General features: G+C 38.8%; 1 pseudogene; it reads left to right on the forward strand.

The window, feature by feature from the left end:
• Positions 1-7,338: 7,338 nt before the first annotated feature.
• LOC103588243 lies at positions 7,339-8,347 on the forward strand (annotated as a pseudogene).
• The last annotated feature ends 1,067 nt before the right edge of the window (positions 8,348-9,414 follow it).

Genomic DNA, 9,414 nt, shown 5'->3' on the forward strand with positions numbered 1-9,414 from the left:
TTCCAGCACTCTGCTGTCCTCGACACTGAATCTTCCACTGCAGTTCACTACCTCTGCACTTGCCTGGCTTCACATTTGAGACCTTAGCACCTCAGGTCTGGTATTCTCTCTACCACATATCTGGTCTCACTTCATCCTTTCTAGCTGCTCCCAGGAATCCCTCACACCTGATTCAAGCTTGACCTTGATGCCACCCCCATGTCAGCCTGTCTGGCTGGTGCTTCTTACCCTTATCTTCTACCTTGAAAATAGAGCACAAATCCAAATTTGGTTTTTGTGTCTCTGTTTTAGTGGTCAGGATAGGCAAGGTGAACGTTATATATGGGTGCAGAAAGTGGTTACCTGTATAGTGATTACATGTATGATATAATTTGAGAGGCCATTTTACATAAAAGTGATTAGGAGCCCAAACCCTGGAATTGGATCACCTGGTTCAACTCCCAATCCATTACCTATTAGCTGTTTAACTCTGGGAAACTTTCCTGCATTGTGGGAATGATGATTGCACTTACCTCATGAACTGGTAGTTAAGATTAAATGGGACATACAAATACTGTGCCTAGCAAAGTAGCTGCCACATAATAAGTGGCCAATGTGTAAGCTAATGCTGTCATTATTACTATTACCAAGCATTATAGGGTCTATGCTTCCACTATTAGAGATTCAGTCCTTTATCAGCCCCTCCTCAGACCCATTACACTAATCCACAGTGGACTTTTGAGTAGTGAGAACTTCATTCTTGGCGGGAGGCCAGTGAGTGCAAAGAAACCTGAGGATGGAAGAGAGTGGGAAGAGTTGAAAGAAACAGAGAGGTATAGACAGAGAAGGCTGGGAGCACTAAAGATGAACTTTGTGTAATTCACAGTTGTGTCTGGGCTGACCCTCTGGACAGGCCAGGGCATGGGTCTGTTACTGGGGATGGAAGGAAAGATTGCATATTGGATAGGTAACTGTCAGGGTACTTCTGTGTTAAACAACTCCAGGAGCACCATTCACAAGGTATACGTGTGCTAGGCGGTGCCATTAAATAAAACACGATGTGAAGGGTGCCCTCTGCAGCTGTGTGACAGGGAGGGCCTGAACTGGCAGTGTCTGCCACACTCCTCAACACCCATCTCACAATCACCCCTCCAGCCCACCCCCATCATCAAAACCCCACTCCCAGGTGAAGAATGATTGATCTAAGCCAGTGTTTCTCAATCAAGAGCAATTTTGACACTAAGGGACATTTGGTTGTCACTACTCATAAAAAAGGGAGAGATGGCTAATGTCATTTCTTTGGTAGAGGCCAGGGATGTTACTAAACATCTGACAATGCACAAGACAGTTCCCACCACAAAGAATTATCCAGCCCAAATGTCAGTAGCATTGGGATTGAGAAATACTGCTCTCAGGCCATCATAGTGATCACTTCTCCTTGCCGGTGGTTATCTCAGTGACTCAGACCTTATGTGAAGAATGCTTGGTATGCTGGGGTGGAAACTGGAGAAAAGGCAGAGGTTGGTGGGAGGGCTGGGGAATCCACAACCCCATAGGTGCTGTGACCTTACAATTATTAATTAGCCCCATCTCCACTCTTGCCTTTGGGAATTCACAAAAAACTGAAGTACTACATTCATTTTACTTAGGTCTTAAGAGGTAGGGAAGCCCTTGGCTGACATTTAAGGTGTATTTCTTTTTTTTTTTTTAATATATTTTATTTCTAGAAAAACACATCTCTAGTCAACTCCCTATCAATTAAAAAATAAAAATTGTCCCCTTTTCCTAAAGCTTAGGGAAATATAAACTCAGGACATGCTTGGTTTTGTTCTCTGCCCCTTGACTTTCAAAACCTAGTCAAAACCTCATTCCTCCGTTCTTCTAAGCACCAAAACTCCCTAGAGGTAGATTCTCTATCTTCCCCACCTTTTTATTCCCTGTACCTAAAATGGGGCCTGGTACATAATAAGCACGCAATAATTATTTGTTGAATGATTGAATGGGTGAACATATATAATTCAGAATTTTGTTCTCAACTTATTTTGCTGTTTTTCCCCTAAGAATAACTAGGCTTCTCTTCCATTTTTATATATCTACTCATACCTGATACCAAACATATCTCCAAAATATCAATTTCATATTTCTTTCCTAGGAAGTTTTTTCCTACCTTCTCATATTTCTACTTAACATATTTGTCTTTGAGTCTTTCGTTCATCATATTCTTCCCGAACCTCACAAAATTCATAAAAGCCCTTGCCAGCTTTTCATCATCTTTGTATTGAAGCCGTGGTCCAGAAAAGCCTCCTTTCCTTAGTGTTGGGGCTTCTCCCCATATTCTCAGAAAGAAGAGCCTCTCCAGAGCCGGGTCCAATCCCAGGGCAGAACCTTTGCCTGTAGTGACTCTGGGCATGTCTTTCTGTCTCCATTTTCCATCCACAGTTATAACAAATCCCAGGAATCCTGATTTCTCTGGTTTTCTTCTTGGATAATTTCCTCCCTCCTATCTAGAAACCCTTCATCCTCTCTAACGAAAGGAGAGAGTGTGTCCTTCTCTACTCCTGTAATTATTTTTTTCATATTTTGGATTCTCTTACAAAGCCCAATGGAAAAGAATGAAGCCCTGTGTCCTCTCTGCTTTCTTCCTGTTAATGCTACCCTATATCTCCTCAAATAGTCTATGAATAGTATTCTTTAGAACCAGATCTATTGCTTAGCCTAAAGTGAGAGCACATTTTTAAACTGTTTAATCAGATTAGATAATAAATATGTATTTTATTTTAACTCTATTTGAACACACTACATACTGAGGAGTTCAAGCAATCAAAATTACATAAGTAAATGTTGAATGTAGAGAAAGTTTAATACAATGCATGATGTTACAAATAAGCAAAGAAAATAAGCCAAGTCAAAGAAGTAATGATTTAATGTTGTTGGGAAAATGGAATAATTGATCAGGCTCCCCTCACCTCCGAGCCGGTTCAGGGTGGTTCCATAAACATTGTGTGTGTGGGTGGAGTGAGTGCACAGCCGCCACCGCTTTGGCTGGTATTTTACTGCCTCAGGCACCTGCCCTGCACGACCATGTATTTCCAGACCTGTGGCTTCCAAGGATGGCGTGGCTGGTTACCTAGCTCAGAGACCTGCGTGAAGGGGTCTGGTCACCCAGCCTGGCATGAAGGAGTCTGGTGACCCAGCCTGGCATATGAAAGGTTTGTGACCCAGTCTGTGAATGGGCTTGAGGGGTCTGTGGGCTCCAGACCCAACCTTAGCTCAATAATCAGCCCAGTTGGTGCAGGATTACCGGCAGGTAAAAGAGCCGCGACAACTAGCATGGTCACCTAGCTTTACAGTTGGCATCACGAACAGGATTAAGAGCTAGACAAGTGGCGCTGTGAGTAGGGTTTGCGACATTAGCCTCACAGTAGCCCTTGTCATAGCAAGACAAATGTGCTCTGAACATGAAGTGTGAATGGAATTTCTAAGTTTCAGTGTATTGGTAAAAACAACTTTTTCCTTACCTCCACCCCTACCACTTTATCTGAGGAGTGGTTTGCTTGATAGAAGCAGAGGACATACACAGAATAATAGAGTCTTACGGTATTTGTTGACTACAACTTTTACACTTCACCTTACACCCCACATCTGAGCAAGCTGGTAAGAAACCCAGGGTGTGCCCTTCTTTGGCTCCAGTGGGAAATGCAAATTACACAAGCCTCTGCTTATGTGCAGGAATCCTCATCCCAGCCCCACCCAGTAACCACTATAAAACCTCCAAGTCAGTCTTTTTTCTTTGCCCTCTCCAGAAAACCTCATTATCTAAGTAATATATTTCATACCTCACATATGTGTGTAGTATCATTGATCTTAACATTGAAACTAAATTTTGTGTGGGGGCCTATTCTGCTTCTGCAGAGTAGTAACAACATATAGTATATTGGAACAGAAGAGCTACATTCTTGCTCTAGGACCCCGAGAGTAAGACCAGTTGGCAGGGAAGGGCAAGGGAGGTCAAGGTAGGTAGCAGACATTCTCCTGAAGTGTTCTAGTAAGACCAGTGAAGGTGTAATTTGTTCAGAGTTTATCTGCGCTCTCTGCCCTACTTTGTTACTATGAAATTAACAAATTTTTGCTCTGGATGCTGATGACCATCTCCTGAATCTGACCAGTTTGCTTGGAGGAAAATCGAAGAGAAGCAAAATGTATCTCTGCTCCTCAATGCTGCTGCACAAAGCAGGAGAAATCCAGCCAGAAACGCATAGGTGGAACCGTATGCTGTAGGCAGCAGAAACTTTTTTCCTGATACCTGTAGTCGATGTTATTTTTCCCAAAAGTTCACACAAAATTATCCATAAATAATAAAATAGAATAGAAATATTCTATTTTTATTCTCTAGATGAGATGAACATCGCAGCTTCTGAAATCATGCTTATCAGATTAAAATCTATTTTGCCAACTGAGAGAGATGTTTTCACCAATTTGATGAATACATGAAATACAAAAGTCAGTTTTTATAAAATACAAAGGATACTACATTTGATAAATAGGAAACAAATGATTTCAACATCCTTCTCTGATTTAAAGAAAAAAACATTTAAAAATGCATTTCATTTTCCCTCTGAAATGCTTTAGGAGCAGTGAATTCGATAGTGAACGAAGCACTGCAGAAGTGCTTTCTCTTCTCTCTTTTCTTTATCATGTTTTATTATCCTTATTTCCTCTGCCTCTAAGAAGCAGAGAATGAAACAGCTCTGAAAGATGGAACTTCAGGGAATTATTCTTGTCTGTGCTTTATAATTTCACAAGCCATTCTGCATCTGTTTATTCATTTCCTGCTAGTGACTAAATGGATTTCTTTAATGTCTCTTTACAGATGAGAGCCCAAGGGACAAGAACTTTATAACTGATCACCATCAACCAGTGATTACTGAGCATCCTCTATGGTCATGACAAAAGATCAATGACAGGAGACAGGGATGGCTTAATCCAGATAATGTTACACTCCTTGCAAAACTGGAACTTGCTTTCTGGGACAGAAAGATGTTTATAAGAGCAGAGATAGGAATATTTGAGTAATTTTTAAAAACTTAAAAATAATAAATGGTAGCTACTATGTCTAATTCACTCCGGCACCTACCAGAGCACCTACTATGTAGTAGGCACATAATAAGTGCAAAAGAAAATGAGCAAGTGAATTTGAACCATTAGGGATTTTTGCTGACCATAAAAATGTATTTTATATTAATATATATTGATGAATTAAAGATGGAGATAGCTAAATCATTCTAATTTAAAAATTACTATGACCTGCATGATCTAACTTATGCTAACAGAAAAATTCTTGCTGAAAAAATCTGTAAAGAACATTTATACACAGTTCACTAGATACCTGGGTAAGAGTTTTTTAGGATACTTTTCAGCAGTGGAGGTGCTGGGTCAGGAGTATTCTTAGCTTTAATCTTACTGGATATTGTCAGTTTGCTTCCCAAAATGGTTGTACCAATTTAAACTTCCTGAAGCCAGGTAAGAAGGGTTTTCATCAGTCCACATCTTTGCCATTACTTGGGCTCATTGGTTTGGTTTTTTTTTGTTTTTTTTTTTTAATTTTTACAGTGTGCTGAGTATAATTATTGTGGGTTTTATTTGCATTTTTCTTTATTTCTAGTGAGATGGAACATCTTTTAATATTTTATTGGTGACTCAGGTTTATTCTTCTGCTCTTCTGTAAATTGTCTCATAACTTTTTCCCATTTTTTACTGAGGTTTTTATGTGCTTCCTATTGATTTGTAGGAGTTCTTTATTCATCCTGAACACTAACTCTCTGATAGTTATATGCACTCAAAATATATTAAGTGAATTATTTTTTCCTTTCTTAAGATGTTTTTGATGCAGTGTTTATTTTCATATAATTGAATTCATTAATCTTTTCTTTCATAATCACAACAGCATTGTTTTTAATAATGTCAGGAAGGCTTGGCTTCTTTATCTGTCAAATGGAGATAAATAAAATGATCATTTTCATTATTATTATTGTATTATTAAAACACGATTTCTACCCTGGAGGGACTTACAGTCAGGTTCAGGACTATAAAAAATAATGAATAATAATAATAATAATAAAAAAATGGAAACACCCTAGTAATACATCAGGGGGAAATGGAAAAATAAATAAGTAAATTTGGACATATTCAAACAATAAAATGCTATGCAGTAGTGAAGGAATTAGAGCTACACCTATCAACATAGATAAATCTCACAAACAAAACACTGAATGAGAAACAAGTTGAAGAAGACAACAAGCAATATAAACATGCATAAACTTTAAAAACATTTAAAAAGATTTAACATAAAATATAAAGAAATATAGGAGAAGAAAAAACTAAATTCCAAAGTCAGGGTTATCATACAGTTTTTTGCAGGTTTTCATATTATTGCATGTTGAAATAGTAAGATTATTGAATGCAGCAGCAACTCTGGTGTCTATGCCTTTTTTCCAACGAGCCAAATCAATCTTCCCCAAACCAGGTTGAAGAAACATGCAGTTGACTATGATCCTACACCATCCATTCCTAAGAGGGTGTCTTCCAAGATAAGAAGGTTGAGATTATTTCCAGTGCTCAGGGAAAGAGGATCATCCATGCAGTGTCACCTTTACATATATAAAATGATTGATCACTGGTACTGTAAATAATCAAGTTACTATGAATCCAATAATATGATTTTTAGTGCCAAATGTATGATTGGACACAAATTTGATGATTCAACACTCTAGTAAGACGGGCTGGCCAAAGATCTAGATGAAGTATAAAGAGGAAATTAAAATTTTCTATCTAAACTCATTTAAAGAAGATGAACAAAATTACAGAAGCTAACTTTGGCAAGCTGAGACATCACCACAGTACCAGAGATTTAAAGAGTATTGGTGCTAGGGCACAAGCAATGCTAGAAACATTATTGGTCACTTTATTGTCCATGAGCCAACTGCCACTGCTGCTGCTTATGGCTTGGACAGTTACTGTCAAACAAAATGTGTTGATCTTTGACACAGGAGGTACCACTTTTGATTTATCTATCCTCACTTTTGAAGATGGAATCTTGATGTCTAATCTTCAACTAGGGACATCTGCTTGGGTGGAGAAAACTTTTTCAGCCAAAGGTCAACTATTTTAATATCAAGGTCAAGAGAAAAATAAGAAGGACATTAGTGAGAATGAGAAGTCTATCTGACACTTCTCTGATGCTTATGAACATGCTAACACATATTCTTTCAGTATCCAGAACAAAGTCTAGATTAATTTCCTCTACATGTCCCTTACCCATGTCCATTTTGATAACAGAATGCTGACATGTTTTGTGGCATGATGTACCCTATGGAGAAAGCCCTTCACGATGTCAGTAAAGACAAATCATAGGTCCATGACCATGCTGGTTGGTAGCTCTGCCCATATTCACAAGATTTAGAAGCTCCTTCAATCCTTGCCATTACTATTTTTATAAATTTCATTCAATCTTCAATATTTCATTACAAAATTTTTCAAATAGAAAAGTCAAAAGAAGAGTGCAACAAACCTCTCTATGTCCAGCATCCAAATTCAAAATTCTGTGTTAATATTTTTTCATATACACTCTAATAGTAATGGTAAGGATTTAAACTATAGCATCGACACTGATAGAGCTGTTGCTTATGGCTACAGATGTTCAGGTAGCCACCTTAGCTGGAGAAAAATCTGACTATTTTAAGGGTTTGCTGCTCTTTGCAGCTCTCGCTATTCCTTGGTATTATAACTACTGGTACCATCATTATACCAGCTAGGCACAAACTGTCATTTTATACTTTGACAACCAGCCTGGTGTGCTCATTCAGGTCTATGAAGTTGACAGTGCAGTAACCAAGAATAACAATACGTTAGGCAAGTTCGAGCTCAAAGACATTTCTCAGATTGAGGGAACATTTGACATAGATGGCTTCAGCATTCTCAGTATGTCTGCTGAATGCAAGAGTACAGAAAAAAAGGACAAGATTCTGAAAATGGTCATTTGGGCAAGGAGGATATTGAGTGTATAGTCAAGGAAGTGGAAAAGTACAGAGCTGAAGGTGAGAATCAGAGAGACAAGTTGATTTCCAAGAATTCACTCAGGCCCTATGCATGCATCATGGAGGCTAAAATGGAAGTTGAAAAGCATCAGGACAAAATCAACAATGATGACAAACAGAAGATTCTTGACTAGTGCAATGCGAATTTCACCTAGCTAGACAAGAATCAGACTGCTGAGAAGGAAGAATACGTACATCATAAAAAGAGACAGAAAAGGTCTGAAACCCCATCTTTCTCAGCAGTACCGAATGCAGGCACTGGAAGGAGTGTCTAGAGATATCCTCAGCATGCAGCTCCTCATCTGTGTGGCGATTATAGATCTCAGTTTGCCCTGGACATGCGTGGTTTATGCCCATTATCCTGAGATAAATATTAATAGTGCCCGTTTCGCTTTGAAAGAGTCCCAGTTTGGAAGACAAATTACATGGTCATTCTATTCATTTTGGCCCAACACTTGAAGAGGTTAGCCAGATCAGAGAGCAGAAACTATATTCCACATAATGACAAAATTTATAGGACTCAAATTTTTAACTAAAAATCTGATGGCAGTTTAAAAAAATAATGTGAACTTCACTATAAATACACGAGTGGGCATTCTGAATATTGAATATGGGAGTACAGAAAAAAAGTGAATATTTTGCACTTGATGCTTCTAAAAACAAGTGAAAAATGTAATTCATGTCCTGAAGAATAATGTTCTTTTTTAAAATAGGCAACATGAGAGCACACCTGGGGTCCTAAGGCAGGAGCCGAGAGCCAGCCTCCTCCGCCTGGATGTAGGCAAGAAATGGAACCTGCCCAGGGTCCTAGGCCGGAGCTGGGGGTAGCATCTCCCACCGGGAAGCAGGCAAGGAGCATGCCAAAAACACCACTTCCTCACAGGCGGCCCACCACAGCCATGGCTGCCTCAAAAGAAGCTCGATGCCACAGCAGTAGTCACAGCTACCGTGCAGGTGGCCCACCCAGTTGCAGTGACAGAAGGAGAGTCACCAGAGAAGACCAGAAAAAGAAGAGGAAATCTCTCTCCCCAAAGCCCACTCCAGAGTAATAGAAGAAGCTACTGCTCTGCCATGCCCGTGCTGTATTTCTGATTTTAGTGATTTCTGTCTTCTGTCTTTTTTTTCTTGGTCAGTCTAGATGAAAGTTTGCAAACTTTGTTAATCTTTTTAAAGAATGAAAAAAAAAAATAAAAGACTATTAATCAGTTTACAAAGCACATTGATGTAAATATTTTAATGAAACATTAACTGTACATAATTCTTTTAGAGTATAATAATCTTTATATATATTGTGTAATTTGTTGAATATGTAACTACCATTCATTTTCTTTGACAGACTTTG

Source organism: Galeopterus variegatus, unplaced genomic scaffold, assembly GCF_000696425.1.
Source record: "Galeopterus variegatus unplaced genomic scaffold, G_variegatus-3.0.2 Scaffold538, whole genome shotgun sequence".
Taxonomy (NCBI): Eukaryota; Metazoa; Chordata; class Mammalia; order Dermoptera; family Cynocephalidae; genus Galeopterus; species Galeopterus variegatus.